At 35.3% G+C, this 9,682-nt stretch overlaps 2 protein-coding genes across 2 annotated transcripts in view; one reads left to right on the forward strand and one right to left on the reverse strand.

Annotated features, from left to right (window-relative positions):
* The window catches only part of Naa15-16 (N-alpha-acetyltransferase 15/16), a 42,139-nt gene that overhangs the window by 17,568 nt on the left and 14,889 nt on the right, over nt 1-9,682 (reverse strand). The window lies entirely within an intron of this gene.
* Nucleotides 5,050-9,682, forward strand: part of LOC108725356 (uncharacterized) — a 16,013-nt gene continuing 11,380 nt past the window's right edge. The window contains 1 exon segment of the mRNA XM_018452338.1: nt 5,050-5,319. The gene's annotated coding sequence lies outside the window, so the exon portion shown is untranslated.

The following is a 9,682-nucleotide window of genomic DNA, read 5'->3' on the forward strand; positions in this document are numbered from 1 at the left end:
CCCCCCCCCCCCCGGAAAGAAAAGAATAATAAATGATAATATCTTCCTCTAAATATAAAATAGAAAGTTTCATTACGTATTTATTCGCGTACTGAGCAAATAATTTTTAGAAATTCAAAGATTATAACTATTTTATATAAAAATAAGAAATAAATATGCTTCCTTTTTAATAGCTTATGTTAAAGATTCCTTAATTTCATATAATTATAAACAGCAAACAGAACAGGAAGTAGAAAAATTGTCAAGCATTGCAGCATATAATTTCAATTGCATAATGTTTAGTTGTATAATGATTACATATTCGCTATATTTACACGATACTATATTTCATATAATCTCACTGTATTGAACCAAATTGAATATATATATATATATATATAACGTATTGTTTCTCGTTTTGGTACGTTCGTTGAAAGACTGTCGAAAAATTTCGGATTAGAGATGCTAAAATCGAACTAGTACGTTGACGTTTATTACAATGACCGCATCAATGTAAAAACACGACGATGCGGAAACTGTAGATATCGACAGTGATTTCACTGTGATCTTAAAGTGTCATATACACCAGGCAGATTCTCAGGAAGTATTTCGAAGGAAAATCTTTCGCGCGATCTTTCTTCGTGATTTCCATTTGCAACTTTCCAACGTGAGTCACACAAACACATACATACATTTATGCTTCTGGTCTAAAATTCGCGATTGAAAGGACGATATAAAACATAATAAATACAATGGCGCGTTAGAGAAGGTGAAGTTAATTCAATGAGATTGTGCATCAAGCGAAACTGTTCCCGTCAATCTCGCGTACTAATAAGCACGAACGAAGGTTGACTGAACAATGAGAAGATTATATCTATACGTCTCCAAAGCTTGTACACGTGTCTCTCGCACGTTTTCGATAAAGGCTAATAACACTCTTTTAATAAAGCTATTCGCTTTATTCGCCACTTTATTCATATGCGCATAGTTTTAATACAACGATACAGCCGCGAAATGTCACGAACCGCGATCGATTATGCTTAGTGAACCATATTGACCAAATAGCTGCGGATAACATCTCTTTGATCTCACGATTGACTTGTAAAAGACTATGATACTTTTTTTTATTCAGTGTCCTGATTTAAATGTCCTCGATTTAAATATCGGCATATTCATTTTTTAAAAATTCTACTGTATAAGTTTCAAAGCAATTTCACTGAATTAAGATTATTTCAGCAAAGTAATATTTAATAATGAAAGAAAGTCGCATATAAATAATGAAATAAAAATCGCATATAATTATTATTATAAACTATATATTAAAATTAATGTAATTTAAAAATTAAATACTAAAATATTCCAAATATAAACCGACTTACAATAAATGCCCGAAATATATTTATTTTATAAATAAATATAAGATATTAACAAAATATTTCCAACCAACTATCGCAATATCGTCATCGTGGCCGGAATAATTCTTTTTGACATACATGATTTTATTAAATAATCGCAAATAGCATTTCATAATGAAAGAAAATGTATAAAGAAATTGTGTTTATCATATATAATTATTATTTTACGAACTTACACACGTAAACTTAAAAATTATTAAAATATTTCAATATAAACCATTTTGCAATAAATAGCTGAAATATTTTGTAAATAAATATAAAATATTAATGAAACATTTTCAATGAGTTATCATGATATTGTCATGCAGGGAGTACCTTTTTTTTTACACACGATACGCCAGGGTCATCTTTTCTTTTTAAACATATGTGACACCTGCGATCAATCTCTCCCTGACCAATATATTATATTTTTGAATACAGAAGAAAGCCAACAAAGAATCTGCGCCCAAACGTTTTACAATACGACGACGCGGCACTAAAAAATTGGCAACATGAAGGACGACGTATGTCCGACCTTGATAATGCACGGATTTCTACCAATGAATCATTGCACGGTCAGACGAATCTGAAATAAGCGCACCCGCCGTTCATTCGCGAGGATTTCGACCGATTGTCGCGATTCTTCTCTTCAGAGAACAGATACAATGTTTTCGAAACAAATCGCGCGCAACTACAGGTTTGGTTTTTTTCAGCTGAATTTTTTGCACGATTCATCTTTTCTCTTTTTTCCTTCTATGTTCGAGAAAAAAAAAGGAAACATAAACAGTACAAGAAGATCAGCTAAAAAGAACAGACCTCTTGATCGCTGACTCAAAGCATTCGCGGGAAAAACATGCGTGCGTGAATGAATGTCACTTTAAAAATATCTTCTCATCATAGATCTCATTGGATGTGTGACCGATACATGCGTCACACAAAACGTCATGATTCGCACTTGAATAATGCCGTCACAGTCTGAGAATATAATGACGATATTGCGGTGAATCGTAATTGATTACGAGGAGAAGTGCGGTCGCACGTTCTTCAAATTTGGTCGTGAAAGGATTAATCGTACTTGGATGCAGCATCGATGGTAAATACATTATCGACGGTCATGCAAGATGAATCAATTCGATTCGGTTTGCTGAATATGGAAAATGCGGCATTATCTCAATTAAGAAGCATGATAATAGACAATCTCTTTTCTCCTTTGTTATATACATATGTATTAATTATTATGTATAGTAATATATATCGAAAGTATGTTTCATGAAATTTTTTTACGGTAATAAGAAATCAATCTTGTATCGATCAATCCAAAACTTTCGCGATCGGCAAGAGACTTAAACTTTCATACGCGCGTGACTAACGTGATGTGAGTTTCGATTCTTTATATGCAAACGGATCTTTACCATACATAATATCCCAATATCAAATATCCAATAGAATTTCTTTTGCAACAATTGCGGAAGGTGGTTATCCTTTTATGCGAGCGACAAGTAATGATTTCCCATTGTCATGAAAAATTAAACAAATTTTCTGGCCGGTATATTTATAGTCCATTTTAAGATACTTATTTTAAAATCGTCTTAAGAGAGAATAATATCTTAAATATGGCTGTATAATTGACTCATTTTAAAACCATATTTAAGATGATCTTAAATAAGAACCGACTATGATTATCGGTCTTTGATGATAAATGAAGTTGATAAATGAAGCACAAGAGACAGAGAAATTTTCATGTAAATTATCGAGTTGCTAAAATATAATATTATATTTTAGTAGATATTTTATTTGTGTTACTGCTATTGTTATTGGCGGTATTATCGATCTAATTAAAAAAATAGATGTCAGTATGAAAATGTTATGTGTAACTAATTTGATATCGACGTTGTTGAACTATCCATTCGCGGCAATTGATATGCGATCGGTGTAACTCGTGTTCACGCAAGGTGATTACTTATAAGCGACACTATTACTCACGGTTCGTCCTATCTGTTTCTACGTTCATTAATAGTTTCAGGACAAAGTGTAAACATGATACTCATATTAGATATTAAAGCGCATTAGATACGGATAAAATAATATGTAACTATGAATTCACTTTGTACTTATTGCGTTCAAAACGGCATTGATATATCTATGAATTACTTTCTATTAATGGACCGTGACTTCTCAGTGAAAGCCGAGAAAGTTCTTATTTCAATTTTGTCCTTATCACATACAGCCGTCTATCAGATAATTATTACGTAATATATATAAAATACATAAATTAGAAAATATAGTATACGTGGCATTAAATGATGACGTAATACGAATAATATTTTGTTTACTATTCCACGCAAGCAATATTTTTCACTGTCACATAAGCGATACCTTGCGTTTATTGTTCAAGATTAAGGAATTTATCCTGGAGGTTAAGGAATTCGCCCTGAAGAACGAAGATCCAAAAAGAGATTGAAATAAAATTCTCGGCATCCCGAGCCTGGCGGCTCAAGTTTTTTTTACACAGACAAAGTCATCCGGTAAAAAGTATATATCGGTTTTCCCGTTTCCATTTCCATCCCGGACAGACGCGATTGTATCTCTCGCGTAGACAAGTAAAGATCGTTATGTCCGTCTGGACCACCGTCAAAATAACATAAAGCGCCTGAAGCTACTTAAAAGCGAGATCCTTGATTTTTACAAGCGCAAGTTTTATTTTACAGTACGCGCAAGCAATAAATTACCTTATGCACGTTTATAGCTTGAATGATTGGTCGAAAATAAATATTCAAATGCATCTCAGAAAGATCTTTTCCTGATAGCGAATAATGTGTACAAGTTTATTGTTTAATTTTATTTCGGTCTCTTTTATTTCTTTCCTATTTTAAAAACAACGTCTATATATAAATATATAATTACATATGTAAAATTATGTTCGAAAGAAATACACGTACAAATTAACAAATATTAGAAAACAAAGTAAAGGTGCCTCTACATAATTTGCATTTGTTTTTTCTTGCGTGCGGTAATCGTCATTCTGCGTCAGTATTTACGAACTACGTTTTGCAATTTGCAAATTATGTAGAGAAGCATCCTAAGATGATCTGCAAATAGTTGATGATGTCAAGTTTTATTGATAACAATAGATTAATGACACAAATGTTCATCAAGGTATGGATCATCGGGACGCGACGTATTGCATCGCAATAAAGTTAATCGAGTACTGTAATCAGTTTCGTAGTGCGGTACTTTTTTCGCAATTGTGTCTGTTGATCGGAGTGGACTTGATCGGAGAGGTGTTTTTTAGATAGAGAGACAGAGACAGAAAGAGAGAAGGGGGGGAGGGTGAGACCAGGCAGGACCACTGTGAAAAAGGAAGGGTGTGTGAGGTGTGTGAATGGCCCAGGACGATGCCTTTGGCTGACAGTCGCAAGAGCGACCGACGACATTGCACACGCGGCATTCCCTTCCTTCGGTGCGGCGTGGCACGCGGGCGCAACGTGGTGGTAACACCGTGGTGAGGTACACGAGGTGCGCGAATATCGCATGCGGTGTATCGGGGCGTCGAGTCGTGCACCGTCGCAAAAGTCGCGTCGCGTCACATCGCATCGCGATACCATAGAGTGGGACGGGACACTGGCGCAGGGCCAGTAGAGGATCCATCGATATAAAGATCACCGGTTACGCGGCGCAGGAGGCTACTCGCTCGTGCATCGTCGGCCAAGTGCAGTGGTTGCATCTCGCGACACGTACGGCCCATAACGTACGGTGTTATGGGAGAAGGGGCACGCTGATGCGAGTCCCCTATCCGTTCTGTTGAGATTTCTTCTTCCGTGCGTTAGCAGATGAACTTGCCGGAGTGCGACACATGCGTCTGAAGCAGCCATCTGCCTGTTTTGGAGCGCATCGAGGAAGATCGATATATCATCGAAGACGCCGACATACGGCATTATAAACGATCGTGAGTGCATTTGCATAATTATCGTGAGGAAAAAAGCCTTTCGTTGCACGACAGGAATGTTTAGTTAATGCACCACGTGCTGTGTAGAAGTCCGTCGTGGTAATTACTTAGTCTTGCGTAGTCTACACGTGGTAGATGAAAAATTATTGTGCTATGATCTCAAGGATATATTTTCTGAAATAAAATAATTTCATACCTTAAAATATGTACATTCTTTTAACTTTTTGCTGTTTAAAAAATAAAATTACAATGTTTTAATATATAAGAAAAATAAAACGCTCATAAAGTAAAGTTTTAATAAATTAGTATACATGATTGGATCATTCGTGTCCTGCGTATTTCTTTTCTTTAAAATACTGTCCTTTTTTTTAAATACACAATTTTGTAAATAATATAACAAGGACAGGGCAATGAGAATGTAAACACAGGTCGTGATGCGCAATAAGAAATACTTTTAAAAGCAATTATAATTATAAAATTGAGAAATTATAATTATAGAATCACTGCATACATTCTAAGTATTCGTACAACTTTATAAATATTTTCTAAAGCATATGTAAAAATCACTTAATAATTTTTGTATACTTGTACACTGAAAGAAAGTCTTGCTGAAGTATCTAAAAATTTAGCTAGATTATCTGTGAGTTAGATACAGATTAGAAAATAATTTTGTTTGGACCATCAAAATAAATTATGTAGGACGCTTAAACTTTGATGATAAAGTTTAAGCGTCTCCTACATAATTATTTCCAAAACTATTTTCAGATCAATATCTACAATATATAGCTCATAGATAATCTACTTAAATTTTCAAATATTTCAGCGAAACTGTTTTTTGCGTGTAAAAGTGATGGAAATTAACTCAGGACACGAACGACTCATCGTGTAAAAGAAAATCGTCATGTATACTAAGAAAGATACCTAAAAACTTGTTTAATTGTAAAAATTAGAATGAAAAAAAAAACAGCAAATATGTACAGCATGTGCAATTGTAGCTATAAACGATAATTTAGTAAATCTCAGATGGAAATTTTCTAGATCACAGACTTTTGCTCTGATTACGCGATGTTCTCAATCATTCATAGTTGACCTATGTATCAATATCCATTCGTCTTGATATGCATGTCCGTGCTATTTATCTGTGACCGACATAAAGGTTTAAGAGGTCTTCCGAGAAACATTAATTATAACGCGTACGGTCATCATGCGCCAGGATGTCGCTCATTATTGTATATCCATCGTTATTCGTAATAATAGGGAGGACAGTTAATTCTCTAAAATTCGTTGGCAACGTTGCTTTTATTAAACACACTCTTTAATAAAAAAAAAACATATGTACAGGTCAAGACGATGGAATCGTTTCCTCGAAAACAACGATAGATAATTTTAACGACTTCAACGTTTCTCGTAGGTCTTATTGAATCGAAATAAAGAACAGACCTATAGTTTTGAAACATTTTTGTGGTATCTGTCACCGTTTCCGAGATAATAGACCTTTTGTCTAGACCTGTACATAACTTCCTCTTGTCAAAGAATGTACTTTAAACACAATTCGACACGAGAAATTTATATGACTAATATAAATAGAATGTCTTATACAATAAATACAAATAGAATATCTGTTAATGTTCATCCAAATTTACATTATGCAGAATTCGGAAAAGCATGGAGTTTTCTTTTACGAAAACAACTTTCGAAAATTTTATTTCCTGTGAAGGATCGTCAGCAGTCTCACTTTCTGTATTCATTGAATCGGCATTATATCGTTAAATGAGCCTGAAATAAAGGTATAAAGTAGAAGGTGCTGTTAATAGTTCCCGCGGTATTCGCGCATTTCGCTCGGGGCTGTTGGAATATCCGGTCAATCGTGCTTTTGCGAAAGTTGGAACTTCCGGCAACACGTCGTCACGGCGATGGATGCGTTTATAACGTGCTTAATTAGTTTCGTCTCGTTTTATCAATTATAACCTACGATCGAGCGACTTGTCGGTCGATTGGCGGCCGATTACTTTCACTTTGATACAAACTTTGATACTGCATGTCCTCGAAAAACGTTCAGAAGGTAAAGCAAAATTAAATTCAGAGCACGTCAGCAATTCACTTTTTTTCCTTCGGCTAAAAATACAGCGCAAGGAAATAATGTTTTTACGAAATTCGTCGATCAAGGATCAAATGCTGGTCCGCGCTCTCAATATACGGATGTTATGTATCTGCACGACAGAGCTCCCTCGAGACAGGAAAAGGGAAAGCGAAAATAAAAGGCCACTGGCTATCATGACGCGATCGTTTTATGATCAACTGTTAAGAGTAGTCAGAATATCATTGTACATTCACGAGGATGTTACATAATTCTGTTTCGCGAATACGCAAATCACATCGGAACAAAGATGAAAATAGTCGTGATGCGGAGAATGAAACCTAAAACTACCTTTTTTTTTTATCAAGACAAGGCAAACATTAGTTGGAGATCGATTGTGCGCCGTGCACAACGATTGAACGGTATTTCTAGCGCCACTAAACCGCGACCGCTTATCAAGTTATGCAAGTCGTGCATGAAGTCGTTCGGGTAAAATAAAATAGTAGCCGTATACAGAGAAAGTCACTCGTCGTATGTTCAGCGAGATCAGTAATACTATCTTTACGATTCTTTACTAAAAATATGGTATTGAGGCATGACATGTAAGTGTATCGTATTACGTGCGCTGTAAGTAACCTAGTATTTGTTACGGAATAATATGAAAGTCACCGATTAGAGCGCTATTGAAGAAAGGAGAGGGTTGTATCGATATTCACGTGGCAACATTTTTTTCATAGGAAATGTACAAATAACATGGCAAACTCGATATCTTATTAGTACTGCGCGAAGTAACGCCTCGCGTATATCGCGCGTTAATTTTCAAATCAAAGGCGAGAAGATTAACCCTCCGGAGTCGATGTGGGTTTATTGGACCTTTATTATTTATATCCTTCTAGAGTTGACACACTGAGAAAAAAATTATTTAATTGACTAAATTAATTTAGTTTGTCTTTATTTTTTTTATTGAAGAATGTGCATATGTATTTAAGTCAAACATGATGTTTGATTTAAATACATACATTCTTCATCGAAAGAAATAAGACAAACTAAAATTGTCAAATAAACAATTTTTTTCTCAGTGCAGTGAGTCAATAATAAATCTCTTTGTCAAAAATTCAATTTTCTTTATGTTACATCTGCAAATTTAGATTATTCTTATTAAAATACACTTGGAATTCATTCTTTATTCATTTTGGTTCTTTGAAATTAATTATTGTCTTTTAATTAACAAAAATTATAAAATGAATCTTACAGATCCAGCGTCAATATTTATTCTGTAACTCTTAACGATAATATCGATGTTATTACATTGTTGTGTTGCGTAGGTTATATATATATATATATATATATATAATAAAAAAGCTATGCAACAATATAACGATACTGTCGGTAAAGCTACAGAATAGGGGTCTGTCACAGATTTTGGTGAATTTTCAGCTCCGGAGGGTTAATAGAATGCATTTGAATAAAAAATATCTCACGCGATACATTTCCCTCTCATGCATTTTGATCATGGGGGCCTTCGCGACGGAAGAACGACAACACGGCGAGCAGGGTCATCAATGGAGCCTTGGGCACGACCTTGCGTTGGCCAGTTTCCCCTCTTGCCGGGACTGATCGTCCTTAATTGTAAGTGTAATGGTGGCGTCTAACTTGCAGCGGACGCAAGGGATTGACGCAAGCGTGAGAATGTGCACGTACAAAATGCGATGCAGCGGTGGAATGCGGATAAAAATGAAGAACCGCTTCGGGAAAAATTGCGGGACAAGACCACGAGCTCGTCTTGGGATGCCCGGGCTGTGATTCACTGCACATGTAGGATAAACCTGTTCCATTTGATGAAGTTCAGTGGACATGTGCGCGATTGGAGTCGGGAACGGATTCATTAGTATGAGAGGAACAATCGGCAGGAATCCAACGAGTGACAAAGGCGCAAATTCCGACGGCTGTGTCTCATCGCTGTTTGACAAACGCGATAGAGCCGTAATCGCGTCCTTCGCACGTTAATCAAACGACAGTTCGTTAAAACTTACAAGATCACGGCGTTAAGAGCGACCGACTGAATGATGAATTTTTTATCATCAGAGAGATATGACTGAATTATATTTCCGAGTATAATAAGATGAGACAACAATCTTACGATATGACAAAGCATTTTCTAATGTGAATTAATCTAAGAATGCTTAAAAACTTATTTGTAATTTTTTTTCATTTCGAATCATAAATTCTCGATATTTCATTCATATGTAAACGTTGCGAGATTCTCAAAGCGACTAAGCTTTCGAA

The sequence above is a fragment of the Mycetomoellerius zeteki genome, unplaced genomic scaffold (genome assembly GCF_001594055.1).
Source record: "Mycetomoellerius zeteki isolate Tzet28-1 unplaced genomic scaffold, Tzet1.0 scaffold108, whole genome shotgun sequence".
NCBI lineage: Eukaryota > Metazoa > Arthropoda > Insecta > Hymenoptera > Formicidae > Mycetomoellerius > Mycetomoellerius zeteki.